Here is a 16,785-nt window from a genome sequence, read left to right on the forward strand (position 1 = left end):
CTCCCACCACCCTGTGGCTCCTCCCACCATCCCATGATTCCTCCCCTCGTCATCCAGTGGCTTCTCCCACCATCACGTGACTCCTCCCACCACCCCGTGACTCCTCCCACCATCATCCAGTGACTCCTCCCACCATCGTGTGACTCCCCCTCATCATCCCGTGGCTCCTCCCACCATCGCGTGACTCCTCCCCTCGTCATCCAGTGGCTCCTCCCACCATCCCATTACTCCTCCCCTCGTCATCCAGTGGCTCCTCCCACCGTCACGTGACTCCTGCCACCATCCCGTGGCTCCTCCCACCATCCCGTGACTCCTCCCTCCATCACCCCGTTGGCTTCTCCCACCATTGTGTGGCTCCACCCACCATCCCGTGACTCCTCCCACCATCCCGTGACTCCTCCCCTCATCATACAGTGGCTCCTCTCACCATCATGTGACTCTTTCCACCACCCCGTGACTCCTCCCACCATCCCGTGGCTCCTCCTACCAACTTGTGACTCCTCCCTCCATCGCCCCGTTGGCTCCTCCCACCATTGTGTGGCTCCACCCACCAGCCTGTGACTCCTCCCACCATTGCGTGACTTCCCCGCCATGGTGTGACTCCTCCCCTCATCAACTCGTGGCTCCTCCCACCATCGTGTGGCTCCTCCCACCATCCCGTGACTCCTCCCACCAACCCGTGGCTCCTCCCTCCATCGCCCAGTTGGCTCCTCCCACCATTGTGTGGCTCCACCCACCAGCCTGTGACTCCTCCCACCATTGCGTGACTTCCCCGCCATGGTGTGACTCCTCCCCTCATCATCCCGTGGCTCCTCCCACCATCGTGTGGCTCCTCCCACCATCGTGTGGCTCCTCCCACAATCATGTGACTCCTCCCCTCATTATCCAGTGGCTCCTCCCACCACCGTGTGACTCCTCCCACCATCCCGCGAATACTCCCACCATCCCGCGAATCCTCCCACCATCCCGTGACTCCTCCCACCATCCATGGCTCCTCCCTCTATCGCGTGACTCCCCCCGCCGCCATGGTGTGACTTCTCCCACCATCGTGTGACTCCTCTCCTCATCATCATGTGGCTCCTCCCACCATCATGTGACTCCCCTCATCATCCAGTGGCTCCTCCCACCATCGTGTGACTCCTCCCACCATCCCGTGACTCATCCCCTCATAATCCAGTGGCTCCTCCCTCCATCGTGTGGCTCCTCCCACCATCCCGTGACTCCTCCCACCATCCCGTGACTCCTCCCACAATCCCGTGGCTCCTCCCACCATCCCATGACTCCTGTCCTCATCATCCAGTGGCTCCTCCCACCATCCCCTGGCTCCTCCCACCATCCCGTGACTCCTCCCTCCATCGGCCCGTTGGCTCCTCCCACCATCGTGTGGCTCCTCCCACCATCACGTGACTCCTCCCACCATCCAGTGACTCCTCCCACCATCATCCAGTGGCTCATCTCACCATCCAGTGACTCCTCCCACATCGTGTGACTCCCCCTCATCATCCCGTGGCTCCTCCCACCATCGCGTGACTCCTCCCCTCGTCATCCAGTGGCTCCTCCCACCATCCCATTACTCCTCCCCTCATCATCCAGTGGCTCTTCCCACCATCCCGTGGCTCCTCCCTCCATCACCCCGTTGGCTTCTCCCACCATTGTGTGGCTCCACCCACCACCCCGTGACTCCTCCCACCATCCCGTGACTCCTCCCCTCATCATACAGTGGCTCCTCCCACCATCATGTGACTCTTTCCACCACCCCGTGACTCCTCCCACCATCCCGTGGCTCCTCCCACCAACCTGTGACTCCTCCCTCCATCGCCCCGTTGGCTCCTCCCACCATCGTGTGGCTCCTCCCACCATCGTGTGACTCCTCCCACCACCCCATGGCACCTCCAACTGTCATGTGACTTCTCCCTCCATCGCCCCGTTGGCCCCTCCCACCATCCCGTGACTCCCCCCACCATCACTGACTCCACCCACCATCTCATGTCTCCACCCTCTATCGCATGACTCCTCCCACCACCCTGTGGCTCCTCCCACCATCACATGACTCCTCCCATCATCATCCAGTGGCTCCTCCCACCATCGTGTGGACCAACCCACAATCGTGTGGCTCCTCCCACCATCCCGTGGCTCCTCCCACCTTCATGTGACTCCACCCACTATCGTGTGACTCCTCCCTCTATCGCATGACTCCCCGGCGCCATTGTGTGACTCCTCCCACCACCCTGTATCTCCTCCCACCATCCCATGACTCCTCCCCTCATCATCCTGTGGCTCCTCCCACCATCCCGTGACTCATCCCCTCATAATCCAGTGGATCCTCCCTCCATCGTGTGGCTCCTCCCACCATCCCGTGACTCCTCCCACCATCCAGTGACTCCTCCCACCATCCGTGGCTCCTCCCACCATTGTGTGACTACCGCGGGACTCCTCCCACAATCCCGTGGCTCCTCTCACCATCCCATGACTCCTGTCCTCATCATCCAGTGGCTCCTCCCACTATCCCCTGGCTCCTCCCACCATCCCGTGACTCCTCCCTCCATCGGCCCGTTGGCTCCTCCCACCATCGTGTGGCTCCTCCCGCCATCCGTGGCTCCTCCCACCATCGTGTGACTATCGCGGGACTCCTCCCACCATCCCGTGGCTCCTCCCCTCATCATCCAGTGGCTCCTCCCACCATCGTGTGGCTCCTCCCACCATCCCGTGACTCCTCCCCTCATCATCCAGTGGCTCATCCCACCATCATGAGACTCAACCCACCATTGTGTGACTCCTCCCACCACCCTGTGGCTCCTCCCACCATCCCATGATTCCTCCCCTCGTCATCCAGTGGCTTCTCCCACCATCATGTGACTCCTCCCACCATCCCGTGACTCCTCCCACCATCATCCAGTGGCTCCTCCCACCATCGTGTGACTCCCCCTCATCATCCCGTGGCTCCTCCCACCATCGCGTGACTCCTCCCCTCGTCATCCAGTGGCTCCTCCCACCATCCCATTACTCCTCCCCTCATGATCCAGTGGCTCCTCCCACCGTCACGTGACTCCTACCACCATCCCGTGACTCCTCCCCTCATTATCCAGTGGCTCCTCCCACCATTGTGTGACTCCTCCCACCATCCCGCGAATCCTCCCACCATCCCGCGAATCCTCCCACCATCCCGTGACTCCTCCCACCATCCATGGCTCCTCCCTCTATCGCGTGACTCCCCCCGCCGCCATGGTGTGACTTCTCCCACCATCGTGTGACTCCTCCCCTCATCATCATGTGGCTCCTCCCACCATCATGTGACTCCCCTCATCATCCAGTGGCTCCTCCCACCATCGTGTGACTCCTCCCACCATCGTGTGGCTCCTCCCACAATCATGTGACTCCTCCCCTCATTATCCAGTGGCTCCTCCCACCACCGTGTGACTCCTCCCACCATCCCGCGAATACTCCCACCATCCCACTCCTCCCCTCATTATCCAGTGGCTCCTCCCACCACCGTGTGACTCTTCCCACCATCCACCGACTCCTCCCACCATCGTGTGACCCCTCCCACCATCCAGTGACTATCGTGGGACTCCTCCCACCATTGTGTGACTCCTCCCACCCTCCTGTGACTCCTCCCGCCATCCAGTGACTCCTCCCACCATCTCCTGTCTCCTCCCACTGTGTGACTCCTACCACCATCAATTGACTCCTCCCACCATCATGCAACTCCTCCCACCATCGTGCAACTCCTCCCACCATCCCGTGACTCCTCCCACCATCCCATCTTCTGTCTCCTCCCTCCATCGCGTGACTCCCCCGCCATGGTGTGACTCCTCCCCTCATCATCACGTGGCTCCTCCCACCATCGTGTGGCTCCTCCCACCATCCCGTGACTCCTCCCACCACCCCGTGGCACCTCCAACTGTCATGTGACTCCTCCCTCCATCGCCCCGTTGGCCCCTCCCACCATCCCGTGACTCCCCCCACCATCACTGACTCCACCCACCATCTCATGTCTCCACCCTCTATCGCATGACTCCTCCCACCACCCTATGGCTCCTCCCACCATCACATGACTCCTCCCCTCATCATCCAGTGGCTCCTCCCACCATCTTGTGGACCAACCCACCATTGTGTGGCTCCTCCCACCATCCCGTGGCCCCTCCCACCTTCATGTGACTCCACCCACTATCGTGTGACTCCTCCCTCTATCGCATGACTCCCCGGCGCCATTGTGTGACTCCTCCCACCACCCTGTATCTCCTCCCACCATCCCATGACTCCTCCCCTCATCATCCTGTGGCTCCTCCCACCATCGCGTGGCTTCACCCACCATCGTGTGACTCCTCCCACCATCCCGTGACTCATCCCCTCATAATCCAGTGGCTCCTCCCTCCATCGTGTGGCTCCTCCCACCATCCCGTGACTCCTCCCACCATCCAGTGACTCCTCCCACCATCCGTGGCTCCTCCCACCATCGTGTGACTACCGCGGGACTCCTCCCACAATCCCCTGGCTCCTCCCACCATCCCGTGACTCCTCCCTCCATCGGCCCGTTGGCTCCTCCCACCATCGTGTGGCTCCTCCCACCATCGTGTGACTATCGCGGGACTCCTCCCACCATCCCGTGGCTCCTCCCACCATCGCGTGACCCCTCCCCTCATCATCCAGTGGCTCCTCCCACCATCATGTGGCTCCTCCCACCATCCCGTGACTCCTCCCCTCATCATCCAGTGGCTCATCCCACCATCATGAGACTCAACCCACCATTGTGACTCCTCCCACCACCCTGTGGCTCCTCCCACCATCCCATGATTCCTCCCCTCGTCATCCAGTGGCTTCTCCCACCATCACGTGACTCCTCCCACCATCCCGTGACTCCTCCCACCATCATCCAGTGACTCCTCCCACCATCGTGTGACTCCCCCTCATCATCCCGTGGCTCCTCCCACCATCGCGTGACTCCTCCCCTCGTCATCCAGTGGCTCCTCCCACCATCCCATTTCTCCTCCCCTCATGATCCAGTGGCTCCTCCCACCGTCACGTGACTCCTACCACCATCCCGTGACTCCTCCCACCATCATCCAGTGGCTCCTCCCACCATCACGTGACTCCTCCCACCATCCCGTGACTCCTCCCACCATCATCCAGTGGCTCCTCTCACCATCCAGTGACTCCTCCCACATCGTGTGACTTCCCCTCATCATCCCGTGGCTCCTCCCACCATCGCGTGACTCCTCCCCTCGTCATCCAGTGGCTCCTCCCACCATCCCATTACTCCTCCCCTCGTCATCCAGTGGCTCCTCCCACCGTCACGTGACTCCTGCCACCATCCCGTGGCTCCTCCCACCATCCCGTGACTCCTCCCTCCATCACCCCGTTGGCTTCTCCCACCATTGTGTGGCTCCACCCACCACCCCGTGACTCCTCCCACCATCCCGTGACTCCTCCCCTCATCATACAGTGGCTCCTCCCACCATCATGTGACTCTTTCCACCACCCCGTGACTCCTCCCACCATCCCGTGGCTCCTCCCACCAACTTGTGACTCCTCCCTCCATCGCCCCGTTGGCTCCTCCCACCATTGTGTGGCTCCACCCACTATCCTGTGACTCCTCCCACCATCGCGTGACTTCCCCGCCATGGTGTGATTCCTCCCCTCATCAACCCGTGGCTTCTCCCACCATCGTGTGGCTCCTCCCACCATCCCGTGACTCCTCCCACCATCCGTGGCTCCTCCCTCCATCGCCCAGTTGGCTCCTCCCACCATTGTGTGGCTCCACCCACCATCCTGTGACTCCTCCCACCATTGCGTGACTTCCCCGCCATGGTGTGACTCCTCCCCTCATCATCCCGTGGCTCCTCCCACCATCGTGTGGCTCCTCCCACCATCGTGTGGCTCCTCCCACAATCATGTGACTCCTCCCCTCATTATCCAGTGGCTCCTCCCACCACTGTGTGACTCCTCCCACCATCCCGCGAATACTCCCACCATCCCGCGAATCCTCCCACCATCCCGTGACTCCTCCCACCATCCATGGCTCCTCCCTCTATCGCGTGACTCCCCCCGCCGCCATGGTGTGACTTCTCCCACCATCGTGTGACTCCTCTCCTCATCATCATGTGGCTCCTCCCACCATCATGTGACTCCCCTCATCATCCAGTGGCTCCTCCCACCATCGTGTGACTCCTCCCACCATCCCGTGACTCCCCCACCATCTCATGACTCCTCCCCTCATCCAGTGGCTCCTCCCACCATCCTGTGGCTCCTCCCACCATTTCTTGTCTCTTCCCACCATCCACCGACTCCTCCCACCATCGTGTGACCCCTCCCACCATCCAGTGACTATCGTGGGACTCCTCCCACCATTGTGTGACTCCTACCACCATCAATTGACTCCTCCCACCATCGTGCAACTCCTCCCACCATGCCATGACTCCTCCCACCATCCCATCTTCTGTCTCCTCCCTCCATCGCGTGACTCCCCCGCCATGGTGTGACTCCTCCCCTCATCATCCTGTGGCTCCTCCCACCATCGTGTGGCTCCTCCCACCATCCCGTGACTCCTCCCACCACCCCGTGGCACCTCCAATTGTCATGTGACTCCTCCCTCCATCGCCCCGTTGGCCCCTCCCACCATCCCGTGACTCCCCCCACCATCACTGACTCCACCCACCATCTCATGTCTCCACCCTCTATCGCATGACTCCTCCCACCACCCTGTGGCTCCTCCCACCATCCCGTGACTCCTCCCACCATCCAGTGACTCCTCCCACCATCCGTGGCTCCTCCCACCATCGTGTGACTACCGCGGGACTCCTCCCACAATCCCGTGGCTCCTCCCACCATCCCATGACTCCTGTCCTCATCATCCAGTGGCTCCTCCCAACATCCCCTGGCTCCTCCCACCATCCCGTGACTCCTCCCTCCATCGGCCCGTTGGCTCCTCCCACCATCGTGTGGCTCCTCCCGCCATCTGTGGCTCCTCCCACCATCGTGTGACTATCGCGGGACTCCTCCCACCATCCCGTGGCTCCTCCCACCATCGCGTGACCCCTCCCCTCATCATCCAGTGGCTCCTCCCACCATCGTGTGGCTCCTCCCACCATCCCGTGACTCCTCCCCTCATCATCCAGTGGCTCATCCCACCATCATGAGACTCAACCCACCATTGTGTGACTCCTCCCACCACCCTGTGGCTCCTCCCACCATCCCATGATTCCTCCCCTCGTCATCCAGTGGCTTCTCCCACCATCACGTGACTCCTCCCACCATCCCGTGACTCCTCCCACCATCATCCAGTGGCTCCTTCCACCATCGTGTGACTCCCCCTCATCATCCCGTGGCTCCTCCCACCATCGCGTGACTCCTCCCCTCGTCATCCAGTGGCTCCTCCCACCATCCCATTACTCCTCCCCTCATGATCCAGTGGCTCCTCCCACCGTCACGTGACTCCTACCACCATCCCGTGACTCCTCCCACCATCATCCAGTGGCTCCTCCCACCATCACGTGACTCCTCCCCTCGTCATCCAGTGGCTCCTCCCACCATCCCATTACTCCTCCCCTCGTCATCCAGTGGCTCCTGCCACCATCCCGTGGCTCCTCCCTCCATCACCCCGTTGGCTCCTCCCACCATTGTGTGGCTCCACCCACCATTGTGTGGCTCCACCCACCATCACTGACTCCACCCACCATCTCCTGTGTCCACCCTCTATAGCATGACTCCCCCCACCGCCATTGTGTGACTCCTCCCACCATCCTGTGGCCCCTCCCACCATCGCGTGACTCCTCCCTCCATTGCCCCGTTGGCTCCTCCCACCATTGTGTGGCTCCTCCCACTATCCCGTGACTCCTCCCACCATCTGTGGCTCCTCCCACCATCGTGTGACTATCGCGGGACTCCTCCCACCATCCAGTGGCTCCTCCCACCATCGTGTGACTCCTCACACTATCCCGCAAATCCTCCCACCATCCTGTGACTCCTCCCAACGTCGTGAGACTCCTCCCTCCATCGCCCCGTTGGCTCCACCCACCATCCCGTGACTCCTCCCACCATCACTGACTCCACCCACCATCTCCTGTCTCCACACTGTCGCATGACTCCCCCGCCGCCATTGTATGACTCCTCCCACCACCCCGTGGCTCCTCCCACCATCGTGTGGCTCAACCCACCAATGAATGAATGAATTGTCGGCTAATACAGAGAACACTCATTGAGTGTTCTCTGTATTACGGGGAGCCGACAATTTAGCCGCAAGTGATTTTAAAAGACTTTTTTTCCTGCAGAAATGACACTTTGTGCAGGGACAGTTCTAAGCACGGGAAACATGCGCCCCTTCACAGGTATACTATACACACCCCCCAGGTACGAAATTTAAAGGAATATTACACTTTTATTGTTTCACTTTAATCATTATTAAAATCACTGCTCCCGAAAAAACTGCCTTTTTTAAAACTTTTTTTTGCATTGATCCATGTCCCCTGGGGCAGGACCCGGGTCCCCAAACACTCCCCTGGGGCAGGACCCGGGTCCCCAAACACTTTTTAGGACAATAACTTGCAAATTAGTCTTTAAAATGAGCACTTTAGATTTCTCCCATAGACTTGTACAGGGTGTTCCGGCTTTTCGAATTTGTTGCGAACAGCCCAAATTGTTCACTGTTCGCTGAACAGGCCAACAGGCAATGTTCGAGTCGAACTCGAAGCTCATCCCTAGACCTGTACCCCATGATGGATGTGTCATCATAGGTCAAAGTTCTTTTACACAGTAAAAACACGGAAGTCCGCCGGGCGAACGGCGCCAATAGTCTGCCGAACGGGCGGACCGCGAACAGCCGAAATTCGCCGATAAACGACCGCCGGGCGAACCGTTCGCCCATCACTAGCAGAGATCATCTGGACTGGACGGCTTAAGTAGGCAGGACTGACGAGCAGGATATCATCAACAGGTGAGTCACTGTGGAGAGATAGGAGCTGCCAATTATACCACGTACACACGAGCGGAATTTCCGTCAGAAAGAGTCCGATGGGAGCTTTTCATCGTATATTCTGACCATGGTATGCCCCATCTGACTTTTTCTGTCAAAAATTCAGATGGACTTAGATAGAGAACATGTTCTAAATTTTTCCGACTGAACAAATTACTATCGGAAAAAAAGCTTGTCTGTACGCTGTTCCGACACACCTAAAACGCATGCTCTGAAGCAAGTACAAAACGGAAGCTATTGGCTACTGGCTATTGAACTTCCATTTTCTAGTCCTGTCGTATTTGTTGTACGTCACCGCGCTCTGGATGGTCGGAATTTCCTAACTCATTTATTGCTCCCTGCTGGGTCAAACTTTGCATCTACTCTAATTCAGGGTTCCAGCCATCCAAGAAAGAGATTAGCCCTTTAAGTTCAACTTTTCCAGTTTAAGGGACATACATCTGACAACCCCCCTCCACTAAAGTAACTTCTTTCCAGCCACTCAATAGTCATAAAGTGAATATCCACACCAATTTCATCTATTAAAGGTGGAACTCTACTGACCACCAACTTATGGGTCCCAACTGAGCCGGCAGAAGAATCCAACATATACTTATAGTTAAGTTGTGGAGATAGCCCTGAAAAACCCCCCTCTGCAGCTTAAACTTAGTCTCTTCGGTCTGAGGGCCTACGAGTGAGGTAGCCTTGTGTGTTTGTTACCTTCTTTGTCTCACTTAGGCCCCTTTCACACTGAGGCGGTTTTCAGGCGCTACAGCGCTAAAAATAGTGCCTGAAAAAAACAGCCCCTTTCACACCGAGGCGGTTTTTAGGCGCTACAGCGCTAATAATAGGGCCTGAACAAACCGGCCCCTTTCACTCAGGAGGGCATTCACACTGGAGCGGTGCGCTGGCAGGACGGTGAAAAAAGTCCTGCTAGCTGCATCTTTGGAGCGGTGAAGGAGCGGTGTATTCCCCGCTCCTAAACCGCTCCTACCCATTGAAATCAATGGGTCAGCACGCCTATACCGCCGGTATACAGCGGCACTTTGCGGGCGGTTTTAACCCTTTTTTGGCCACTAGCGGGGGTTAAAACCGCCTCGCTAGCGGCCGCATACCGCCGCTAAAACGCCGCTAAAAATATCTGCGCTTTACCGCCGACACCCGCACCGCCCCAGTGTGAAAGGGGCCTTAGGGAAACAATCCCACAGCTTCAGGGTCATTGTTTACATATTGAATCCTGCAGGATGGGTGGGCATGTTTTAAAGTGGTACGGTACTGCGGGGTATTGTAATACTTAACGATCTTGAAATTTGAAAATTCGGAAATTTGAAAATCAGAAATTTTTGGAATTCCGAATTTCCGAAAAAAAAACGAATGAAATGAAAAAAACAAACAAATTTTTTGTCAGTGCACATGTCAAGTCATAGGCGCTCTTTTGTGAATGTCCATAAACGCCTCAGGGAGCGGGGGTATACATACAGTATGCTGTATCCAAGCAAGCTGCGAGTTGTGCATCTAGGCTCTGTTCATCTTTTCATTTTTGTTTTGAATTTTTTTTTGTCTCAGGGGTCACTTACTATATATATATATACCCTGTTTCCCCAAAAATAAGACCTAGCGTGATTGTCGGTGATGGCTGCAATATAAGCCCTACCCCCCCCAAATAAGCCCTAGTTAAAGTCCTTGTAGGTCTTATTTTCAGGGTAGGGCTTATTTTTGGGGAAACAGGGCAGGGCTTATTTGGGGGGTAGGGCTTATATTGCAGCCATCACTGACAATCACGCTAGGTCTTATTTTCGGGGAAACAGGGTATATATATATATATATATATATTTATATATATATATATGACTCTAGTTTACCAGTGGGACTTGAATAGAATGCTATATACACTCAGGTATTGGGAGTCGGAGGACACGGGGTCAGCTGAACTTCTCCCTTTGTTTTTCTCTCCCCCCTCCTACTGGTCTGGGCCCTTCTTTTGCTTAGTAGCCCTGGGCCTGACTGTTATAAAGGGTCTCATTCTTTTTTTGGGGTATAAAGTCCCGTGGCACTCTTCTGTTTTTGGTTTCTCACAAGCTACAGGGACAGGGAGTTACCCTTTAATGCACTTAGGGTTTTTTTTTTTTTCTCTTGTTTTTCTATTGTTTTTTGCACTACAACACGCCTTATAGAGATGGCGAGAGGGAGAGCTTCTTCAGCTCCTCCGCTGTATCTATGTGTAGGGGGTTAAAAGTGAATGGTTAGAATGGTACACAGCACTGTAAGGGGCAATGTGTGACTCCTGAATCCACCACTGGGATTAGGCTGCCATCTTGTGACACGTTTTGGTATTGCACTCATGGGTTCACAGATTAAATTTGTCTCCTGGAATGTCAGGAGACTGAATTCTAAAATTAGGAGCCAGGGGCGTAACTATAGGGGGTGCAGCAGTCGCGACCACAACTGGGCCCTGTGATGCAGGGGGCCCATGCAGCCCCCTCTACATATGACCGGCAGCAGCATAGGCAGCTAGCACACACTATTACATACCCCCTCCATCTCCCCCTGGGGACAGGGACCCCTTCTCACGTGGGGACAGGGACCCCCACCTCCCCTGGGGACAGGGACCCCTTCTCACCTGGGGGCAGTAACTTCATCTGCCCTGGAGAAAACGACCTCATCTCTCCTGGGGACGGGGACCCAATCCTGCCTAGGGACAGTCCCCCAATTGGGAACCTAAAAATGCCAAAAAATTGATAAATAAAAACGACTGATGCCAGTGGTGGAACTACAGGGCTCACAAAGGTCATACCTGTGACCACTCCCTGGAGTTCCACCGCCGGACTCGGAGGGAAGGGCCCTGGCTGGGGTTCAGGGGGGCCCTTCATGGTTTCTTGCATCGGGGGCCCTAAAGGTTCTAGTTATGCCACTTTTAGGAGCCCTAGTACTTAAATATTTACACACCCACCATCCACATATCTTGTTTCTCCAGGGAAACACACCTCATGGGTAATAAAATTTTAGCCCGTATTTGCCCGTGGATACAGCGAGCTATACATGCCACCTACTCAGGGGCGGACTGACAACTCATGGGGCCCCCCGGGCAATAGGAGATTATGGGTCCCCTGGGCAATAGGGAAGATTATGGGGCCCTCAGGCAATAGGAGATTATGGGGCCCCAGGCAATAGGAGATTATGGGGACCCCAGGCAATAGATTATGGGGCCACACAGACACACAATATACACACACAGTATACACACACAGAATACACACACACACATTGAAAAGGTACTGGAGAGGCGGGGCAGCTATAATCTTGGGATTTAAAAAAAAAAACACAGATTTTTACATACTGTCCCTGGTTTTATTGAGGCTGGCAACCCTGATGGGGCCCCTTAGTGGCATGGGGCCCTCGGGCAGTGCCCGAATGGTCAGTCCGCCCCTGCACCTACTCATCCTATGCCAGGGGACAATCCTCTTGTACAAATCTTTGGTAATATTGAAGTAGTTGTCATGGATCCGGGCGGGGGGAATTCTATGGTGGTGTTGGGAAGACATGCATGTGGTATAGGACTAGTGAATGTGTATACCCCTCCCCCATTCTCTGGCGAGCTTCTCTATGAAATGTTAGATAAACTGGCTGCAATGGCCCCCTGTGAAAATATTAATGTCTGGAGACTTCAATAATATCCTTGATTGCACATCTGATACTTCAAATTCACAGTGTGCCCAGAATCTGGTGCTGGATCATTGGGCCGCTTCTGCGGGGCTGACGGAATTATGGAGGTGGAAACCTCCGAACCTCAGAGTCTACTCTCATCTATCTCTTCCTCCTCCAGAACTGACCGAGCATTTTCCTCTTCCCACCTGCTGCCCTTGATATTGGAGGCCTCATATTTGCCTGGGGGGTCTGTCCCATCATTAGTGATGGACGAACTTCCGACGGGACGTTTCGCGAAAGCGAAATGCGAACGGACCCAAACGTTCGCGAAACCGAACGTTCGCCGCGGGCCCCATTGACTTCAATGGGAGGCGAACTTTGCAAACCTTCATGTCGAATTTGCGGCCACGTGGTAATTATTAGGGGGTAAAACGTAGTCCCACCATCTGGACAATGACATAATACATGTATGAGGTGAATTTGGGATCGATAACTACAAGCATTTTTATTTTATTTGGGAAATTGTTCTAACAATTCAGGACTATGGAGCTAATGAAGGCAATGGAGGAGAGGGAAGGTCAGGGACCAGGGTAGGCAAAGAAGAGGGTGCAGGAGATGATCACCAGCAGCGTGACATACCGGAATGACACATGCACCGTGATAGAGGCATCTGACAGCAGCACCGTAATACAGAGCACTGACAGCAGCACCGTGACATACAGCGCTGACAGCAGCACCGTGACATACAGCGCTGACAGCAGCACCGTGACATACAGCGCTGACAGCAGCACCGTGACATACAGCGCTGACAGCAGCACCGTGACATACAGCGCTGACAGCAGCACCGTGACATACAGCGCTGACAGCAGCACCGTGACATACAGCGCTGACAGCAGCACCGTGACATACAGCGCTGACAGCAGCACCGTGACATACAGCGCTGACAGCAGCACCGTGACATACAGCGCTGACAGCAGCACCGTGACATACAGCACTGACAGCAGCACCGTAAGCAGCCCCAGGAGGAAGTCAGCACAGCACAGGGATGGTGTGATCCCCTCATAATAAGAACCCCCAGGAGGAAGTCAGCACAGCACAGGGATAGTGTGATCCCTTCATAATAAGAACCCCCAGGAGGAAGTCAGCACAGCACAGGGATATCATAAGCAGCCCCAGTAGAAATATGACACCGCTCAACCTCTTCAAAGAGGAGGGTAGGGGCATATAGTACGGTGTGCTTTTTTGGGTCAAGGAAGTGAGCCAAATGAATTAAGAAGGTCTGTGTGCTTGATTAAAAAAATAGTTTATAGACATATACATGGTCTACTGGTCACATGTGTTGAATTCCTCCGAGATCCATGCCTCATTCATTTTTAGAAATGTGAGGTAGTTAACACTGTGGTGAGCTAGGCGAGTACGCTTATCGGTCACAATCCCCCCTGCTGCGCTGAACGTCCTTTCGGACAGGACACTGGATGAGGGGCAAGCCAACAGTTCGATTGCAAATTGGGCAAGCTCTGGCCAGAGGTCAAGCCTGCCCACCCAGTAGTCTAGGGGTTCATCACTCCTCAGAGCGTCCACATCGGCCGTTAACCCAATGTAGTCGGACACCTGACGGTCTAGGCGTTCCCTGATGCTGGATCCGGATGACACCTGTCGATGGGTCGGCTGAAAGAATGACCTCATATCCGAAGTCACCAACACATCTTCAAACCGGCCTCTTCTTGCAGGCGCTGTTGGATTGGTACCCGCAAATCCTTCTCTGGGAGTGGGAATTGCTCCTCTGCCAGCGCACGCAAAAGCAGAATGCAGCATTTCTCGAAGCAAGGCCTGGAAGTGCTGCATTCTGACAGCCCTCTGCGACGGCGGTAACATTTCCGCCATTTTGTGTTTGTACCGGGGGTCTAAGTACGTTGCCACCCAGTACTGGTCCTTGACCCTCATGCTTTTTATACGGGGGTCCCTATTAAAACACTGGAGCATGAAGGCCCCCATTTGCACTAAAGTGGAAGCGGTGTGGTGGCCTGGCTCCTGCTCATCATCCAGGATAATGTCGTCCTCTTCATTCTCCTCTCCCCATCCTCGCACAACAGGGATCCCAGAAAGGTTTAAAGCATGCTCTTCTTGCTCCTGCTCATCCGCCCCGGCACCATCCTCCTCTGACTCCTCATCAGACTCCTGTTGTTGACTTGTCTCAGATAGAGTAGCCCCCCCTGGGAATTCATCCAGCATTGCGACTTCCTCATCTTCCCGCTCCTGCTCCTCCACAGCCTGATCAATGACACGACGCAATGCACGCTCCAGAAAGAAGGCATAAGGTACCATGTCACTGATGGCGCCATGGCTGCGACTGACCAGTTTGGTGATCTCCTCAAATGGCCGCAGAAGTCTGCATGTGTCGCGCATGAGCAGCCACTGGCGCGGTGAAAAAAAACCCAGCTCCCCAGAACCGTTTCTTTCGCAGAGTTCATACAGGTAGACGTTAACTGCACGTTTCTGCTGGAGCAGCCTATCAAGCATATAGAAGGTTGAGTTCCATCGCGTCGGGCAATCGCAAATAAGACGTCTGACCGGCAGATGGTGTCGCCGCTGAATGTCAGCAAGGCGAGCCATGGCCGTGTAAGATCTTCTGAAATGGGCCGAGATTTTCCTTGCCTGCCGCAAGATGTCCTGGACCCCAGGGTATTTGACAAGGAATCGCTGCACGACCAAGTTTAAGACGTGTGCCATGCACGGCACGTGCGTGATTTTGCCCTGTTTCAATGCGCTAAGCAGATTGGCACCGTTGTCACACACCACTTTACCAACTGTCAAATTGAGCGGTGTTAGCCACTCATCTGCCTGTGAACGCAAAGCTGAAAGGAGTGCCGGGCCAGTGTGGCTCTTTGCTTCCAGGCACAACAGACGCAGCACGGCATGGCAACGTCTCACCTGGCATGTGGAATAGGTTCTGGGGAGCTTGGGCGGTGCAGTGGAAGAGACGCTAGCAGCGGAAAAGGAGGAGGCAGCTGAGGAGGAGAGGGAGGAGGATGGAGTAGGAGGAGGAGAAGAAGAGTCAGGCCTGCATGCAATCCGTGGCGGTAAAACCAAATCTACACGGGTGCCACGGGTTACATGCTTGACGGCCGTCAGAAGGTTCACCCAGTGGGCAGTAAAACTGATATACCTTCCCTGCCCGTGTTTGCTAGACCACGTGTCTGTGGTCAGATGTATCTTGGCACCGACACTGTGTGCCAGAGATACATTCACTTGCCGCTGAACATGGCCATATAGCTCTGGGATGCCCTTCTCTGAGAAATACTTCCTTCCTGGGACCTTCCATTGTGGTGTTCCAATGGCCACAAATTTGCGAAAGGCCTCCGAGTCCACCAGTTTATATGGCAGTAGTTGGCGGGCTATGAGTTCTGACAAGCCAGCCGCCAACCGTTGGGCAAGAGGGTTATCCGGCGTCATCATTTTTTTACGCTCAAACATTAGGCCCACGGAAGCCTGCCTTTTTGCAGAAAAATGTGAGCTTGGCGTGATGGAAGGTGGAGTGGAGGACAATTGTGAGGAGAGAGGAGAAGGAGAAGTAGAAGACGAGGCTGGACGGTGAGAGCCTGCAGTGTGGCTTTGTGTGTTCCGTTGCTCCCACTGGGCTCGGTGATGGCTGCTCATGTGCCTTCTTAAGGCGGTCGTCCCTAGGTGAGTATTGGGCTTACCGCGACTAACGCGTTGACTGCAAAGATTGCAGATGGCAACGCTATTGTCAGCAGCGGACACGTTAAAAAAAGCCCACACTGCGGAGCCATGTGCCGGTGTCCTGGGAGCGCCAGATGTGACCGTACATGGTCGATGACTCGCTCCTGATACATTTGCAGTCTGCTTTGTCCCTGCTGTGCAATGTAAGTCATTGCTGCTTCTCCTCCCTATCTGCTGGTCCATATCTCCCTCTGAACTCCCCTCCTCTTCCTCTCTTGTGGGCACCCACGTGACATCACTAGACACGTCATCATCAACGTCACCTTCCCCACCGCTATAAGTAGAGATCTCGGAGTAGGCAGCAACACCGGGGACCAACCTCCTCCTTGGGCTGATCTGGGTACTGGCGTCAGACTGCTGAGTAGCGCTTGTTGCTACCTCCTCTTCCTGATCCAATACCAAGAGTGGCTGCGCATCAGAAATGTCCTCTTGATATGGATCGGAAAATAATT

This window comes from Lithobates pipiens, unplaced genomic scaffold, assembly GCF_037356315.1.
Source record: "Lithobates pipiens isolate NorthernLeopardFrog02 unplaced genomic scaffold, aLitPip1_a1.2 Scaffold_13, whole genome shotgun sequence".
Lineage (NCBI taxonomy): Eukaryota > Metazoa > Chordata > Amphibia > Anura > Ranidae > Lithobates > Lithobates pipiens.